A 19803-nucleotide genomic window follows, 5' to 3' on the forward strand; every position below is an offset into this window, starting at 1 on the left:
CAATCCAGAGCAGAGTCTTGGCAGAGTTCATTGCAGAATGGACCTCAACGCCTGATGAAGAAATCCAGGAGACCATGCTCCCCGGCAAGGAAGCAAGTCGCAACTGGATCATCTACTTTGACGGGGCTTTCTCACTGCAAGGCACCGGTGCTAGTGTGCTGCTCATCGCACCCACCGGAGAGCACCTCAAGTATGTAATCCAGATGCACTTTCCTAGGGAGATGTCCACCAACAACACTGCTGAGTATGAGGGGTTGCTTGCCGGCCTCAAGATCGCGGCAGACCTCGGGGTCAAAAAGCTCATCGTCGGGGGCGATTCACAGCTTGTCGTCACACAAGTTAACAAAGATTATCAGAACCTGTTGATGGAGGCCTACTTTGATGGTATACAAGCGGAGCACATTCCCCGAGCGGAGAACGACATCGCTGATTACCTGTTAAAGCGCGCTACATTCAAGTTACCTGTGGAACCAGGTACCTATTTTCTTCGGTTAACTCAACCATCCGTCGAACCATCAATAGAGCAGAACAAACGGAGGAAATCAGGCCCCGGCAAGTACTTACCCGCCAACCCCCCAGGGGCCGCCGGCAAAGGTGTTGCCGCGGATTCTGAGTCCGCCGAGGAGCGACTGATAACGGCAGGCCGTCAGGCCCTGGCCGTAGTGACGGCCACCCCCATGGCAGAAGAAATGCCTTTGGCCCTTGCCGTCGAGCCCCAGGCTCCGGCATGGGCACAACATACCGTCTGATTCCTCCAAACAGGGGAGCTTCCTGAGGAGCATGAAGAAGCGGAGAAAGTAGCTCGTCGGCCTGCCATGTATCAATTCGTCGATGACTTCCTGTATAGGAAGCGACCGAATAGCGTGAAATTGAAGTGCATTCCCTGGGAGGAAGGACTGGAGCTGTTGGCGGAGATACATGGAGGCATATGTGGCTCCCACATAGGGTCGAGGGCCCTTGCCGGCAAAGCATTCTGGCAAGGTTTCTTTTGGCCCACTGCCCTCCAGGATGCAACAGCACTAGTAACCAAGTGTGAAGCGTGTAGGTTCCATTCGAAGAAGCTTCATCAACCAGCTCAAGCCCTTCAAACAATCCCCCTCTCCTGGGCGTTTTCAGTCTGGGGGATCGACATACTGGGCCCCTTCCCCCATGCTATCGGGGGCTTTGAGTACTTGTATGTTGCAATCGACAAGTTCACAAACTGGCCGGAGGTGGAAGTAGTGAGGAAGGTGACAACACAGTCAGCCGTCAAGTTCTTCAAGGGACTAGTCTGCCGTTTTGGTGAGCCAATCAGAGTCATCACCAACAATGGCACGCAGTTCACAAGCCACGCCTTCATGCAGTACACCCAAGACCTCCGCAGCAAGGTCTGTTTCGCTTCCGTGGCACACCCATGGAGCAACGGCTAGGCGGAGAGGGCAAATGCTAAAGTACTACGAGGCCTGCTGTAACGCCCTCGATGCGGCTATATCTCCCACGTGTCGAAGCACGACTTAGAGGCATAACCGCATTGAAAGCAATGTCGCAAGTGAGGTAATCTTCACACAACCCATGTAATAGAATAAGGGAAAGAGATACATAGTTGGCTTACAATCGCCACTTCACAAAATTACATGAATAAAGCATTACAACATCCAAACACAATCAGGGCCCGACTTCGGAGCCAAAATAAAAGAAGAACCCCAAATGCGACAAAGGTCCCCGATCGGCCCCAACTGGGCTCCACTACTGATCAATTAGAACGAAACAACACAAAGGACAAGATCTTCATCGAGCTCCTCCTTGAGCTTGGTTACGTCACCTGCACGGACTCATCGGCACCTGCAAGCTGGTTTTGGAAGTATCTGTGAGCCACGGGGACTCAGCAATCTCGCACCCTCGTGATCAAGACTATTTAAGCTTATGGGTAAGGTATAAAGGTATGAGGTGGAGCTGTAGCAAGCGACTAGCATATATGGTGGCTAACATACGCAAAAGAGAGCGAGAAGAGAAGGCAAAGCACGATCGAGAAACTATGATCAAGAAGTGATCCTAGAACAACCTACGTCAAGCATAACTCGAACACCGTGTTCACTTCCCGGACCCCGCCGAGAAGAGACCATCACGGTAACACACGTTGTTGATTCATTTTAATTAATTTAAAGTTCAAGTTATCTACAACCGGACATTAACAAATTCCCATCTGCCCATAATCACGGGCATGGCTTTCGAAAGTTCAAATCCCTGCAGGGGTGTCCCAACTTAGCCCATCACAAGCTCTCACGGTCAACGAAGGAATAGACCTCCTCCCGAGACATTCTGATCAGACTCGGTATCCCGGTACAACAAGACATTTCGACAAGGTAAAACTAAACCAGCAACACCGCCCGAATGTGCCGACAAATCCCGATAGGAGCTGCACATATCTCTTTCTTAGGGCAAACCGGATCGTCCAAACTTCTGGTAGGCCAGCCCAGAGTTACCCCTGGTGGCCACCGGCGGCTGACAAGTTGGACCAACACTCAGAGGAGCACTGGCTCGGGGGGTAAAATAATGATGACCCTCAGGAGCGCGACTCCCAAGGGAAAAGAAAAGGCTAGGTGGCAAATGGTAAAACCAATGTTGGGCATTGCTGGAAGAGCTTTACTTAAGGCGAACTGTCAAGGGGTTCCCATTATTACCCAACCGCGTAAGGAACGCAAAATCCGGGAACATAACACCGATATGAAGAAAACTAGGGCGGCAAGAGTGGAACAAAACACCAGGCATAAGGCCGAGCCTTCCACCCTTTACCAAGTATATAGATGCATTAATTAAATAAGATATATTATGATATCCCAACAAGTAAACATGTTCCAACAAGGAACAACATCTCCATGTTCCAACAAGGAACAAACTTCAATCTTCACCTGCAACTAACAACGCTATAAGAGGGGCTGAGCAAAGCGGTAACATAGCCAAACAACGGTTTCCTAGGACAAGGTGGGTTAGAGGCTTGGTTCAAACAATATGGGAGGCATGATAAGCAAGTGGTAGGTATCGTAGCATAGGCATAGCAAAAGAGCGAGCAACTAAGCAAGCAAAGATAGAAGTGATTTCGAGGGTATGATCATCTTGCCTGAAATCCCGCAAGGAAGAAGAACGAGTCCATGAAGAAGACAAACGGACGTAGACGAACGGGTCCTCACAAACGTGACGTTACCGGAACCAACCCGAAGAAGCAAAACCGGAAAGAAGCAAACAACATAGTAAACAACCACCACATAAACATGGCATGACGCGCAAACAAGTATGATGCATGTCCGGTTTAATGAGGCATGGAAAAAAGCACAAGCAATACTACAAATTAAGTGGAGCTCAATATGCTATGAGTTGCATATTAACGGACACCACAATAATTATTTAGTTCGCTCTTGTTTATGTACCCAACAATATTAAATGTTGTTAAACATGGCAAGAGGGCAGGGCATGGCAAAGAAAACTACCTATCTAGTCAAGTTTAAATGAGGCCGGAACAACAAAACAACAAGTCCGGAAACGCCTCATATGCATATATTAGGTTTGGTACTATTCTGCCCTAAACATAATTTTAGAGTTGTTAAGCATGCAAAATAAGGCCACCATGTCAAACTAGGCATTTTTCTACCCCAATTACATATAAAGATTATTTAATTCGGAGCTACGGTTGAATAGTTATGAATTAAATCATTTTAACATGGCATGGGACAAATTTAAACAAACATCATTTTAAACATGGATGAAAACGACATATTATGAAACTAGATGCAATTCTAAGCATTTTTCATGTTAAGTTTGTTTTAATCCGATGCACGGTTTGTGAGATATGATATGCATGATGTATGAGGGCTTTTCTGCAAAACGGGCGTTCTCTGGAATAAGCTAAAACATACTGTGAAAAAAAACACAACTCGGGCCGAAACTGGCCCGAACTGGGCTGCACAGGAGCAAACAGAGATGGGCTTCCCCACATTGGGCCTGGCTTAGTGGGGAGGCTGGATGTGGGCTGGATCTGGCAGCGGTTGGGCTGCGGCCCACGCCATGGTCAACGGCAGCCATGCAGGGGCGCGCTCGCAGCGAAGCAGAGGGCGGTGGCGCTGGGACTTGTGGCGGGATGACGAAGAAGCGTGATCCGGTGATGATCCAGTGGCGAAGACGACGGGGCCCTGCCGGATCCGGGCAGATATGGCCAGGGTGGCTCAATTTCCGACGAGGGGAGACCGGATCGGGCGGAGCCGGCGAGGGTTAGGCGCCATGGCGGCGGCGCTGACCAAGGAGGAGAGCAGAGGGGTTAGGGAGAGAAAGAGAGATGGGGAGGAGATGAAAAGGCGACGGTGGCGTGACCTGGGTTCAAGGCGGCCGGCGACGAGCATGCTCCGGCGGCCTTGGTCGCCGACGGCGGACGGCGGGGACGCGAGGGAGGAGAGATCGGGGTTCTCCCAATCTGGAACGGAGGCAGTGGCGTGCGGGCTCGGGGGCGGGCCCCGATGGGCTCCGCGGGCTTGCTCCAGGCCTGGGCGGGCCACGGCGGCGCGGAGAGACAGGGGGAACGCATGGCATGCCCGGATTGGTCGCGGGAGGTGGCTGGCGACGTCTCGGCCAACGGCGGCGCGCCATGTGGCGAGATGGTGGTGGCTGGTGCCGGAAAATGAGGGGGAGGCAGCTGGCGCAGGTGACAAGTGGCGGTGGCGCGCTGAAATCAAGGGAAGGGGCTGGCGGCTAACAAAAATGGAAGGGGTCCTTCCTTTATAGGCAGGGGTCTAGGGTTGGGGTTTTTGCTCCGTTTCGGAGCCATTCGATCGCTATCGGACGGTCCGGAACGGAGGGGGTTTAGGTGGGCTGCATATGGGTTGTGGAAAATGGGTTGGACTGAGATGAGAGGAGAGAAGTGCAGCCCGGCAACTGTTTCCGGAGACCGAAAACGTCCGACGTTAGACCGGCTATACTGCCGCTATAGTTATCCGTTGGGCTATCAAACGAACTCCGAATGGGATGAAACTTGGCAGGCGGCCTATCTACACTATAACAAGACCACACGCCAACTTTCAACCCATTCCAAGAACATTTTCCGGCCACTTATAAAATACTATTTCGGACATGCCGCGGGCGCGTGCAAGTGTGTCTGGGCTCAAAACGGACAACGGAAAGAACGAGGAGACCGGGACGGATGCAAGTTTCAAAAACATGATGATGCAATGCACATGATTACATGACAAGATGCAACACGCAAGCAAATGACATGGCAACGACAGCGAATAACTGGACGACAACTGGCACATCGGTCTCGGGGCGTTACAACACTCCACCACTACGAGAGGATCTCGTCCCGAGATCTAGGATGGCACCGGAGGGGAAAACGGAAGAGAAAGAGAAGAGGTAAGGCTAAGTTGCTTCTTTGACAAACGAGTGAAACTAAAGAACCTTGAAAAGGTTACACAAATTCGAGAAAAGAATACAACGAAGGTGAACAAGGTCGAAAACACTCCGTTAGAAAAGAGGGACAAAGAACATTGCGAAAACCTTGAGGTTGAAGGGAAGATATATATTGAAAACACGTTGGTTAAGGAAGGGGGTCAAGGAAGACCAAATTCGAACAGCACTCCGGTTGAAAAGAGATGCAAGGCTTGATAAGGCAAAAAGAACTTGAACAAAGCGGCACAATACTCCGGTAAACAAGATAGGGAAGGAATAAGAGTGATATAATTTGGACAGCACTCCGCCTGTAAACGGAAAGAATTGAACTTGACAAGATGAGAGGATACTTGAAAAGAGGACACAACACTCCGGTTAAAAGGATAGGCATGAAAAGAACATGATCTTTGACAAAACGAGATGATGGGTTGAAAAGATGAACATCACAATGCCTCCGGAACAAAAGTAAGAATGGAATGGAGTGAACGAAGGGAAACAAGGTCTTGAGAGAGCACGCTCACAACAAAAGCTAGAACGGAGTTGTTGGAAAGCCAACAACAAAAAGAATAAGCTTGATAAGGTCTTATGGAACACATCTCAAAATTATGAGGTCACAACCTGCCACTCACGGGAAAAAGAATTGGATTGGTATGAACAAGGAGACGAGAAACTTATATCACCGGGAGGATAATGAAGAACTTGGGTCATTTAAAAGCACCATAAATAGCAACAATCCTTAGGGAAAGCTTTAGGTGAAATATAACCCAAGATAATTCCAATGAAGAGATTGATGGGTTTAAATATCTCATTCCTGACAACTTTTGAATCATGAAACATGAACTCAAATTATCAAGAATGGCATAATACCACCTCCAATGATATGGTAGAAAGAATTGCACTCCGGATAGCAAGAAGAAAGAATGCTTGAACTCCTTACAAAAGAATCTCGATGAAAACTTCGAGAAGGAATTAAATCATTTATGAACCCTCATGTAGAACCTTCATGAGGAACTCCGGTAAACAAAAATAATAACGAAAATAAAAAGAAGTTGGAAACACAAGATGAAACCTTGTAATGATTTAGATGGATCTTCATGACGATATAAGTGAGAGAACTTGGAACTCCGGAAAAGAAAAGATGAGACATATGATACCGAGAATTTGATGAGCCTCCGGAATAAGGAATTAAACTCTTGGATGAAACAAGAATAAGAATTACATTATGCTTATCCTTCATCAATTAAATTGATAACAATCAATGGATTCGACATATTACTTATTCTCGTAGAAAAGATTAAGATAGATATAGCGCCAACTTGGGAAGGTCTTCTTTGAACCACCAGTAGGATTGGCAACGAATAAATTGATAAGGAAGAGAAACCTGGAAGAACCACCGTAAGAAATGAAAATGAACGAAGATACTTGAGAGAATTTAGATACAACTGAAACGAAGAGATCATGAACTGATTAGAGAATATTGAATGGTGCACCGGTAAGATTGGAGAATGATAACTGAAGGCTGAGAATGAATTAATTTTGAGATGATGGACTCCGGATAACAAACTGAAAAGGCTCTTGAAATACTCCGGATGGATGAAAAGAATTCTCACAACCGAAATAATTATGAGAGGATGGCATCAAGCTAGAATCACGGATCTTGAAAAGAATGGAGCAAAATTGAGAGAAAATTCTTCTTCGGTCTTCAAATGTTGAGAATGATGACGAAAAACACCACCATGAATTTATTTAGACACTCCAGAAGAATCAAAATGAAGAGGTTAACCCAGCGATGAAAAGAATTTTAAAGATCTTGGTGAAAAGCATTTAACTGATGATAATTCATTCTTACATCAAACTTTGACAAGAATTTGGGATAACTCCGGGAAAATAAGAAGAGTCAGGTAAGATCCTGGGAAAAGACCTGTGGGTTAGGGCCCACTCAAAAGAAACACTGTAGAATGATTGCTTGAAAAGAGAGATTCCACCGGTTGAAATAAATGGCTTGAATGAGGGAACATCCTTGAAAGATCTTGAACGAATGCAGAGTGAAAACACGAATCTCCGAGATATCTAGAGCACTCCGGAACAAAAGAATAACGAGCGTGGAATGACTGAATATAAGGTGCACCGGTAAGAGAAAACATTTGAAATAAGGAAAATAATATGATCAAACACCAAAAGGTTGATTTGAAACCACCGGAGAAGATAAAAGAAAGAAGAATGATGAACTAGAAGCTCCGTTAGTATCTTCATGAGAATCACCGGATAAGAACATTGAAGGAAAAGAATGGAGAGGCTTCACATCAATAAGATGGATACTCGATTAAGAAATCTGAGTCCTTGAAGAAAACAAGGGAGGGAGGGTGGGAAAACAAAGAAAACTTGGGATGGATGAACGAACACCGTTGAGAAAGCTGAGATTGGATCTTGCGGATGTTGAACTGTTCGGATCCACTTGAAGAGAAACACGCCGGTTGAAAAGGATTGACATGACAATCTCGATGATCAAGAAGGATTGGTATCCACATAGAAATATGAGAACACCGTTTAGGAAAGGTATGGAATCAACATTTGACTTCGAAGCAACTCGAATACCACAACTCAAAACAAAACAAGGATTGGCTTGCAGAATAAGCCGGAACAAACATATGATAGAGATTTTGTCCGAAGTTTTCGTGGTGGGGCCTACACGGGCTCGATCGTACAGCACCATCATGTACAAGGCAATGCACATGACATACAAAGCGTCCCCGAGTCGGCATAGCCAAGGACTCTTTAAGACACAACGAGACCACTATAAAATCAACCGTGAATAGGCGGACCACTAGACGTCGAACCCCAATTTCATATCATACATCTGTTGGAAAGATATCCTAAGAGCTACTTGAATTCCCACTTATAAACTCCCGAAATTTTCCGGTTATGCAATCAGGTGTTGGGGATACAGGGGAAGCATAATATCTCACCCAAACTAGCAAATCCTACATCCAGCTGTATCCATCCTTCAACACATAACCAAGAAACCTTCGGAAATCATCTACCTCAACCTTCGAAAAGCATCCGTTATACAAGTTATGGAGATACTCCCGAACTCCTACCCCAGTACTGGGTGGCGTCGAGGTTATCTCACCAACGAACTGCATAAAAGAGATTTTCGATGTCGGCGAAACTAAACTCAGGTATTCCAGAACTGCAACGATAAAATTATGACGACAAAACCTCAGAGCTCAACTCCCCGGGACACTTCCACAAAACCCCTGACAGGAGGCACCAAGACAATGTTCTCGTCATAAAACCATCGGAACGATTCCAAGATACCCGTGTGATCCTAAAAAAAATTTAGTGAAATTTGAGAAGAGAAGAGTCAAAACTCTACGTCAGGATGCCTTACCAGAGCGATGAGGAGACTGGGAAGTAAAAAGAATTCCTAAACTCTCCGATATATAATTCCTAAATGACTCAAAACATTTTTCTAGACACAACTCGGCCGCTAAAAACGATCAATCAGTGGGGGCTCCTAAGGTCGGGGAAGGCTCTGATACCAACTTGTAACGCTCTCGATGCGGCTATATCTCCCACGTGTCGAAGCACGACTTAGAGGCATAATCGCATTGAAAGCAATGTCGCAAGTGAGGTAATCTTCACACAACCCATGTAATATAATAAGGGAAAGAGATACATGGTTGGCTTACAATCGCCACTTCACACAATTACATGAATAAAGCATTACAACATCCAAACACAATCAGGGCCCGACTTCGGAGCCAAAATAAAAGAAGAACCCCAAATGCGACAAAGGTCCCCGATCGGCCCCAACTGGGCTCCACTACTGATCAATTAGAACGAAACAACACAAAGGACAAGATCTTCATCGAGCTCCTCCTTGAGCTTGGTTACGTCACCTGCACGGACTCATCGGCACCTGCAAGCTGGTTTTTGAAGTATCTGTGAGCCACGGGGACTCAGCAATCTCGCACCCTCGCGATCAAGACTATTTAAGCTTATGGGTAAGGTAAAAAGGTATGAGGTGGAGCTGCAGCAAGCGACTAGCATATATGGTGGCTAACATACGCAAAAGAGAGCGAGAAGAGAAGGCAAAGCACGATCGAGAAACTATGATCAAGAAGTGATCCTAGAACAACCTACGTCAAGCATAACTCCAACACCGTGTTCACTTCCCGGACCCCGCCGAGAAGAGACCATCACGCTAACACACGCTATTGATTCATTTTAATTAAATTAAAGTTTTAAAGTTATCTACAACCGGACATTAACAAATTCCCATCTGCCCATAATCGCGGGCACGGCTTTCGAAAGTTCAAATCCCTGCAGGGGTGTCCCAACTTAGCCCATCCCAAGCTCTCACAGTCAACGAAGGAATAGACCTCCTCCCGAGACATTCCGATCAGACATCCCTCCTCACGGTACAACAAGACATTTCGATAGGGTAAAACTAAACCAGCAACACCGCCCGAATGTGCCGACAAATCCCGATAGGAGCTGCACATATCTCTTTCTCAGGGCACACCGGATCGTCCAAACTTCCGGTAGGCCAGCCCAGAGTTGCCCCTGGTGGCCACCGGCGGCTGACAAGTTGGACCAACACTCAGAGGAGCACTGGCCCGGGGGGGTAAAATAATGATGACCCTCAGGAGCGCGACTCCCAAGGGAAAAGAAAATGCTAGGTGGCAAATGGTAAAACCAATGTTGGGCATTGCTGGAAGAGCTTTACTTAAGGAAAACTGTCAAGGGGTTCCCATTATTACCCAACAACGTAAGGAACGCAAAATCCGGGAACATAACACCGATATGACGGAAACTAGGGCGGCAAGAGTGGAACAAAACACCAGGCATAAGGCCGAGCCTTCCACCCTTTACCAAGTATATAGATGCATTAATTAAATAAGATATATTGTGATATCCCAACAAGTAAACATGTTCCAACAAGGAACAACATCTCCATGTTCCAACAAGGAACAAACTTCAATCTTCACCTGCAACTAACAACGCTATAAGAGGGGCTGAGCAAAGCGGTAACATAGCCAAACAACGGTTTGCTAGGACAAGGTGGGTTAGAGGCTTGGTTCAAACAATATGGGAGGCATCATAAGCAAGTGGTAGGTATCGCAGCATAGGCATAGCAAAAGAGCGAGCAATTAAGCAAGCAAAGATAGAAGTGATTTCGAGGGTATGATCATCTTGCCTGAAATCCCGCAAGGAAGAAGAACGAGTCCATGAAGAAGACAAACGGACGTAGATGAACGGGTCCTCACAAACGTGACGTTACCGGAACCAACCCGAAGAAGCAACACCGGAAAGAAGCAAACAACATAGTAAACAACCACCACATAAACATGGCATGACGCGCAAACAAGTATGATGCATGTCCGGTTTAATGAGGCATGGAAAAAAGCACAAGCAATACTACAAATTAAGTGGAGCTCAATATGCTACGAGTTGCATATTGACGGACACCACAATAATTATTTAGTTCGCTCTTGTTTATGTACCCAACAATATTAAATGTTGTTAAACATGGCAAGAGGGCAGGGCATGGCAAAGAAAACTACCTATATAGTCAAGTTTAAATGAGGCCGGAACAACAAAACAACAAGTCCGGAAACGCCTCATATGCATATATTAGGTTTGGTACTATTCTGCCCTAAACATAATTTTAGAGTTGTTAAGCATGCAAAATAAGGCCACCATGTCAAACTAGGCATTTTTCTACCCCAATTACATATAAAGATTATTTAATTCGGAGCTACGGTTGAATAGTTATGAATTAAATCATTTTAACATGGCATGGGGCAAATTTAAACAAACATCATTTTAAACATGGATGAAAACGACATATTATGAAACTAGATGCAATTCTAAGCATTTTTCATGTTAAGTTTGTTTTAATCCGATGCACGGTTTGTGAGATATGATATGCATGATGTATGAGGGCTTTTCTGCAAAACGGGCGTTCTCTGGAATAAGCTAAAACATACTGTGAAAAAAAACACAACTCGGGCCGAAACTGGCCCGAACTGGGCTGCACAGGAGCAAACAGAGATGGGCTTCCCCACATTGGGCTTGGCTTAGTGGGGAGGCTGGATGTGGGCTGGATCTGGCAGCGGTTGGGCTGCGGCCCACGCCATGGTCAACGGCAGCCATGCAGGGGCGCGCTCGCAGCGAAGCAGAGGGCGGCGGCGCTGGGACTTGTGGCGAGATGACGAAGAAGCGTGATCCGGTGATGATCCAGTGGCGAAGACGACGGGGCCCTGCCGGATCCGGGCAGATATGGCCAGGGTGGCTCAATTTCCGACGAGGGGAGACCGGATCGGGCGGAGCCGGCGAGGGTTAGGCGCCATGGCGGCGGCGCTGACCAAGGAGGAGAGCAGAGGGGTTAGGGAGAGAAAGAGAGACGGGGAGGAGATGAAAAGGCGACGGCGGCGTGACCTGGGTTCAAGGCGGCCGGCGACGAGCATTCTCCGGCGGCCTTGGTCGCCGACAGCGGACGGCGGGGATGCGAGGGAGGAGAGATCGGGGTTCTCCCAATCTGGAATGGAGGCAGCGGCGTGCGGGCTCGGGTGCGGGCCCCGATGGGCTCCGCGGGCTTGCTCCAGGCCTGGGCGGGCCACGACGGCGCGGAGAGACAGGGGGAACGCATGGCATGCCCGGATTGGCCGCGGGAGGTGGCTGGCGACGTCTCGGCCAACGGCGGTGCGGCATGTGGCGAGATGGTGGTGGCTGGCGCCGGAAAACGAGGGGGAGGCAGCTGGCGCAGGTGACAAGTGGCGGCTGACAAAAATGGAAAGGGTCCTTCCTTTATAGGCAGGGGTCTAGGGTTGGGGTTTTTGCTCCGTTTCGGAGCCATTCGATCGCTATCGGACGGTCCGGAACGGAGGGGGTTTAGGTGGGCTGCAGATGGGTTGTGGAAAATGGGTTGGACTGAGATGAGAGGAGAGAAGTGCAGCCCGGCAACTGTTTTTGGAGACCGAAAACGTCCGACTTTGACCGGCTATACTGCCGCTATAGTTATCCGTTGGGCTATCAAACGAACTCCGAATGCGATGAAACTTGGCAGGCGGCCTATCTACACTATAACAAGACCACACGCCAACTTTCAACCCATTCCGAGAACATTTTCTGGCCACTTATAAAATACTATTTCGGACATGCCGTGGGCGCGTGCAAGTGTGTCTGGGCTCAGAACGGACAACGGAAAGAACGAGGAGACCGGGACGGATGCAAGTTTCGAAAACATGATGATGCAATGCACATGATGACATGAAAAGATGCAACACGCAAGCAAATGACATGGCAATGACAGCGAATAACTGGACGACAACTGGCACATCGGTCTCGGGGCGTTACACCTGCTACCTCTTGAGCACTACGTTGGTTTTCCCTTGAAGAGGAAAGGGTGGTGCAGTAAAGCAGTGTAAGTATTTCCCTCAGTTTCGAGAACCAAGGTATCAATCCAGTAGGAGACCACACGCGAGTCACCTCGTACCTACACAAACAAATAAGAACCTCGCAACCAACACGATAAAGGGGTTTTCAATCCCTTTACGGCCACTTGCAAGAGTGATATCTAATAGAGATGATAATAATAAGATAAGTATTTTTGGTATTTTTATGATATAGATTGAAAGTAAAGATTGCAAAATAAAATAGATTGGTAACTTTTATTATGGAAAATAGACCCGGGGGCCATAGGTTTCACTAGTGGCTTCTCTCAAGATAACATAAGTATTACGGTGTGTGAACAAATTACTATCGAGAAATTGATAGAAAAGCGAATAATTATGAGAATATCTAGGCATGATCATGTATATAGGCATCACGTCCGAGACAAGTAGACCGAAACGATTCTACATCTACTACTATTACTCCACACATCGACCGCTATCCAGCATGCATCTAGAGTATTAAGTTCATAAGAATAGAGTAACGCCTTAAGCAAGATTACATGATGTAGAGGGATAAACTAACCCCATCTTGTTATCCTCGATGGCAACAATACAATACGTGTCGTTTCCCTTTCTGTCACTGGGATCGAGCACCGCAAGATTGAACCCAAAGCTAAGCACTTCTCCCATTGCAAGAAAGATCAATCTAGTTGGCCAAACCAAACTGATAATTCGAAGTGACTTTCAAAGATAAACAAATCATGCATAAAAGAATTCAGAGAAGATTCAAATATTGTTCATAGATAGACTTGATCATAAACCCACAATTCATCGGATCTCGACAAACACACTGCAAAAAGAGTTACTCAAATAGATCTCCAAGAGAATCAAGGAGAACTTTGTATTGAGATCCAAAGAGAGAGAAGAAGCTATCTAGCTACTGGCTATGGACCCGTAGGTCTGAGGTAAACTACTCACACATCACTAGAGAGGCCATGGAGTTGATCTAAAGGCCCTCCGTGATCAATGCCCCTCCGACGGAGCTCCGGAAAAGCCCCAAGAAGGGATCTCTTGGGTACAGAAGGTTGTGGCGGTGGAAATAGGGTTTCGTGGTGCTCCTGGATGTTTGCGGGGTACATGGATATATATAGGCGGAAGAAGTAGGTCGGTGGAGCAACGAGGGGCCCACGAGGGTGGATGGCGCGCCCAGGGGGTGGGCGCGACCCCTGCCTCGTGGCCTCCTCATTGATTGCTTGACATCCACTCCAAGTCCTCTGGATCACGTTTGTTCCAAAAATCGCGTTCCAGAAGGTTTCATTCCGTTTGGACTCCGTTTGATATTCCTTTTCTACGAAACACTGAAATAGCCAAAAAACAGCAATTTGGGTTGGGCCTTCGGTTAATAGGTTAGTCCCAAAAATAATATAAAAGTGTATAATAAAGCCCATTAACATCCAAAACAGATAATATAATAGCATGGAACAATCAAAAATTATAGATACGTTGGAGACGTATCAGCATCCCCAAGCTTAATTCCTGCTCGTCCTCGAGCAGGTAAATGATAAAAACAGAATTTTTGACGTGGAATGCTTCCTAGAATATTGTTCAATGTATTTTTCTCTATTGTGGCATGAATGTTCAGATCCGAAAGATTCAAGATAAAAATTTATTGTTAACATAAAAATAGTAATACTCCAAGTATACTAATCAAGCAATTATGTCTTATCAAAATACCAGCCAAATAAAACTTATCCCTACAAAGTCATATAGTTTGGCCATGCTTCATTTTTGTCACACAAAATGCTCTCATCATGCACAACCCCGATGACAAGCCAAGCAATTGTTTCATACTTAGCCTTTTCAAACTCTTTCAACTTTCACACAATATATGAGTGCGAGCCATGGATATAGCACTATGGGTGGAATAGAATGTGATGATTGAGGTTGTCTGAGAAGACAAAAAGGGAGAAAGTCTCACATTGACGCGGATAATCAATGGGCTATGGAGATGCCCACCGATTGATGTCAATGCAAGGAGTAGGGATTGCCATGCAACGGATGCACTAGAGACAGACACATACACAACCAGGTGGTTCCCGCACACGGGTTGGAGTCTTGTTGCACCTGCGTAAATTTGTGTTTATCTAACCTTTTTCTATGCGAACTGACAGGTGGGATCCACAAGGAACGTGGTCAATTTAACTAGTCAACATAGTGCCATGCAGACTATTTGGCCAGTCAACAGAGTGCAATTCGATGCTGAACGATGAGCAAGTGATCGTATAATCACCGCAAAACATATATAGTGACTGTAATGAGCGTATTCTGAAGTCCGGTGAGAGTATTACACTTTTTGCTTCAAATACACTGACCACCCGTGTATTTATCTCTTCTCTCGCTCTCTCTGTGGAGCCGAGTAGGACAACGTGCCAGTGCCTAAATTGGCGCACGCCACCCCATTATTTCTATACTGGTTTCATAAGAGCGAACAAGCATTCACGTCTACTGTAGAAAACTATAGATATGAGTTACAAATGCTATAAAGACGAATACAAATATTTGAATCCACTTTATGCCTAATTTCTATCTGTAGTCCCTGCAAAAGTACATATCTACACGTTCTCGCATGTTACATCTAACAACTATGCAATACAACACTACTACTACACTCTAACACAATAAATCATATGTGTTTTTAGTTTTACTAGATGTCATATTGTTACTTAATTATTTAGTTTGCATACATTAAAATTTCCTTCGAAATGTATGGCTAGTATCATCTACCGCGCGGGAAACATTCGGCCCTTTCCGGTTTAATCGTGTTTGTATCGATGGCTCGTGCGAAACAGCAAAACTACAGTAGTACTACAGTACAAGTAATAGTTCACTGGGCCACCGTGTCATGTACTCCTCCGTCGTAAGAGTGGAGCGCTCGCTTTCATAAATGTTCTAGTCCCTTTCGCCAACATGTGGGATATCAAGCAACCGGGTCCACGTGCCATACCTAAATAACAGTGCAGAGCAGCAGGGGTTGCAGTCATGGCACCGACATAGTAATGAGCAATGATGCATCAAATCACAAAGTTGCACATTTCCCGCAGTTAAGTTGGAGGGACGAAGTAATAATGCTAAACAAAGAAGTTGGAGGGATGAAGCAACCATCATTTCACTCGTTGCTGAATCCGCTTCTCCCTCATCTTCTTAAAGTTAACCACGTGTTACTTCTGTCGTTGTTCTGCCTCATGTGGGACGCGGATCCGCTTGGTAAAGTACTGACACGTGGGACCGCACGTTAGCAAACCGCCAGGCCAATGTCCTCTAAAAATAGGAAACCTCCCCCGCCATCCACGTGGCAAAATCACCTCCTTTTTACTAATCTTGATACTATAATTTTTTAGATCAATATAATTGAGATTTGTATAGATAGCACGCAGGAGAAAAACCAATTGGTACAGTTAAGGGCATCCACAAACCACAATGTGTAGCCAAATGTGAAAATAGCTTTTGGCATTGATGGGAACCATTGTGGATGGTGTTGCCAAAGCCAAAAAGATGGAACCAAAGCTCTGTAATTGATTGATTGAAGGAATAGAAAAATGCAAGCTCTCTCCTCTTTCTCTCGTGCTTGGATGCATGTACAGTATAGAGCACAGAGTCTACTCCCATGTCCCTTATATCACAAATCACAAAGTAGTGAGGCATCAAATCACAAAGCACGGACGAAGCAACCATCATTTCACTCTTCTCTGACTCCGCTTCTCCATCATATTCTTCGAGAAACCACCTTACCGCACTAAGCTGGACGAACGACGCTATTGTGTAGTAGTACATTTACGCATCCTTTGGTTTAACAGACTTCCTGGATGCAAATAAGGCATCTGTCTCGGCTTGCAGGCGGCACTTGCGAACGACTTACCGTGGTCTCCCGCAATGGTGTTTTCTGCCGAATGCACTTTGCCAAACCACAACGTTTGAGATATCATCGACGTCCGCAATGGGGAAGGAAGTCAAATAGTTACTACCTCCATTTTTTTGATACACAAGGCCAGTATATCAAAATTACAATTTGCAGAAGGCCACTAACACTAATCGAGCCAAAATTGATGGGGTTTGCCTCGTACTAGAAACCAAAGACATTAATATACCTTTGCATCCATGCGGAAGTGAGAAGGTTGGTTTGCATGGCACTGCAGTAATCAAGCAATGCGGAGTGAGATGGTTAGCTCTTTGAGCGTTGGAGAAAAAATATGCATTAATTGACACGTCAAACGAGGATTCGTATCGATCAACCCGCGAAGGAAAACCCCGCCTTTGTTTTTTAACACAAGTAGTACTCCTACGTACATACTTGTATCCTATTTGGGTCTAGGCCTTACGTTGCCATACTTCGCCACATATTTTTGTCAAGCTTGCCTAAAGTTTTCATTATGAAAAGGAGGTACACTTGCACATGGCTGTCACGGTCGCACCGCACCCTCACACAGTTGCTCCTTCACGCCGTGGTCGCACGGCACCCTCACACAGTTGCTCCTGCACGCCGCAAACCCAACAAAGGGAACACACCCTCACTGACACAGTGCTACCGCATGTGATCAAACCAAACACAACCATCCTACCGCTGACACATAATTTTCATTCATATAGTATGTTTATCCAACCGCATGTAGGGGAAGATCTGTACGGCCCGTGCGGTGGTCTGTTGGGGAAGAAGAGGTGAGGAAGAAGGGTTAGGGGGCGTAGGATATTCATCCAACCACCTGAAATGCTAGACTAACCCAAATGATGAAAGTCAAGCGACTTGCATAAATATATGTTTTTACACAGCAAAAGATCCCTAAAAAACAACAACATAAAGAAAAACTATCACTGCTCGCGAAATGAGATGGCCTCGTCATCTTTGGCTGCCGGCGCGAACCAGCCGTAGCTGTCGACATGTGTCTCCGCACCGTGGTTGTCCATGGCCTCCAGCTACTCATTCACGCGGAGCATGCGGGCGCTCTTCACGAACGATAGCACCGCCCGGTTCAAGTCCAGGATGTCTGGTTCGGCCTGCAGGAGGGCCTCGATGGCAGCAGCATCCGCGTGCTCCACGTTGAGTTGAGCCTCCGCCGCCCAGTTCAAGTCCAGGACGTCCGGTTCCGCTTACATGAGGGCCTCGATGGCAGCAGCCTCTGCGTGCTCCGCGTCAAGTTAAGCCTCTTCCACTCGATTCACATCCACGACATCCGGTTCCGCCTATAGGAGGGCCTCGATGGCAGCGGCATGCGTGCGCTCCGCGTCGAGTTGAGCCTCCACCTCCTGGTCCTCCTTTAGTATTGCCATGTTGAATCGCTGGTTCTCCTGCACCATGGGGGACCCGGACACCGTCATGAAGTCGACGTCCATTGTCTCATACGCATCGGGAGCCTTCTACGCCGTGACCTCCGCCATGAACATTGGATCGGCTTCCTCCTCCTTGGAGCATGGTTCCAGAGAACTCAGTGACTGGCCCGCCGCAAAGCGAGCTTCGGAACAGAGGTCTTTGGCGCCGACCGCCACCATGATTTCTACTTGGTGCTCCCGTGTCAGCATCTTGTAGTACATGATCTTGCGGCGCACCATGCCTTTCCGGCGAACTAGGGGACGCTTGATGTGGGCTAGGGGATCGAAAGGTGGGGGAAGGGGCTGGAGAGGAGGTGTGGTTTTGGGGCAGTGGCTGGCGTAGGCCGAGCAGCGAAGGTTCTGGTCCGAATAGTGGTTTCGGTGACGACCGGTCAATCGGTTTTGACTATATATCGCTCTTGTCGCGTTTGCGTTGCACCCCGGCATGCTGGACCCTCCATGTCGCGCTGTCGCTACAACAGATCTTGGGTCCATTGCCTAGATTGTGCACAGGCACAAGAACAAGATTGAAGCATCAGCTGGAGTCAGATATTGAAGGACCAAGGGATTTGAAGAACCAACATGCAGTTGAGAGAAGATCAAGATCAAGCCAGAGGAGCAGAATATTGACAAGAGAAGGGCCTCCCTTGCCGGGCAAGCGAGGCCGGCAAGGGGCAAGGCCACCACCAGAAGCAACCAAGGCATCCCGGCAGGGCCTGCCGGGGCTCGTGGAGGCAAAATCACCCCACCAACCACTCAGGCGCGACCCATGTCGTCAATCAGTGCGGTGTCAAGCCACAAGGTGATTAAGTGGCATCCATTCGCCACCTGGCGGCCGTTTCCTATAGAAGGAACATATAGATGACACCCGTCCTATGACGTGTCAATCAAACAAGCGCGGAGCTGGCGAGATAGCCCAGCAAGCCTTGCCGGGCAACCAGTGATGTGACACTAAGTGGTGTATTTAATGCACACTTTCAGCCCTCAGAGTTAGGTATGATAGCACTATTTCCTATCATATTAGTGGATAATGACCACTTTGCCATTGTGGTGACCCCTTAAGCTATAAAAGCAGGCCCATGACACCCATAGGAGGGGTTGGAAAATTGAGGAACCCACACCACATACGCGCATAGTCGCTGCTGCCATACGGCGACCCCTGGCGGGCAGGTGTACTCTGGTGCATTATCCACATTCCACCATCAATCCACCAAAGCAGGAGTAGGGTTTTACGCCTCGCAGCGTCCCGAACCTGGGTAAATTGCTTGTTTGCTCTCTGCCGCGCTCCAACGCGCTGGTCTACTCTTTGTGCAATGCGGCATCCCCCTGCCGAACCAGCAAGGGGCCTCCTGGTCCCATAGGTGGTTGTGGATATCCCATGACACGTGCACCGAATGGAACATGCTTCATCTTGCATTTTCGCGCTTGTGGGACCACAGTTGAGAGCAAACTGAGGTCCCTCCCCCTCCCATGCCCGCGTCATTTATACTACTAATCCCTCCGTTTTATGCGGAGTAAATAAAAACAGAGGGAGTGTGCTTTGGATGAGGATCCCCTGACGTGGTTGAACCCGTTGAGTAACTAAAATGTGGGGCCTAGCAAGCATGGGGCCCGCCAGTCAGTGACTGAA

The sequence above is a fragment of the Triticum urartu genome, chromosome 6, assembly GCF_003073215.2.
Source record: "Triticum urartu cultivar G1812 chromosome 6, Tu2.1, whole genome shotgun sequence".
Lineage (NCBI taxonomy): Eukaryota > Viridiplantae > Streptophyta > Magnoliopsida > Poales > Poaceae > Triticum > Triticum urartu.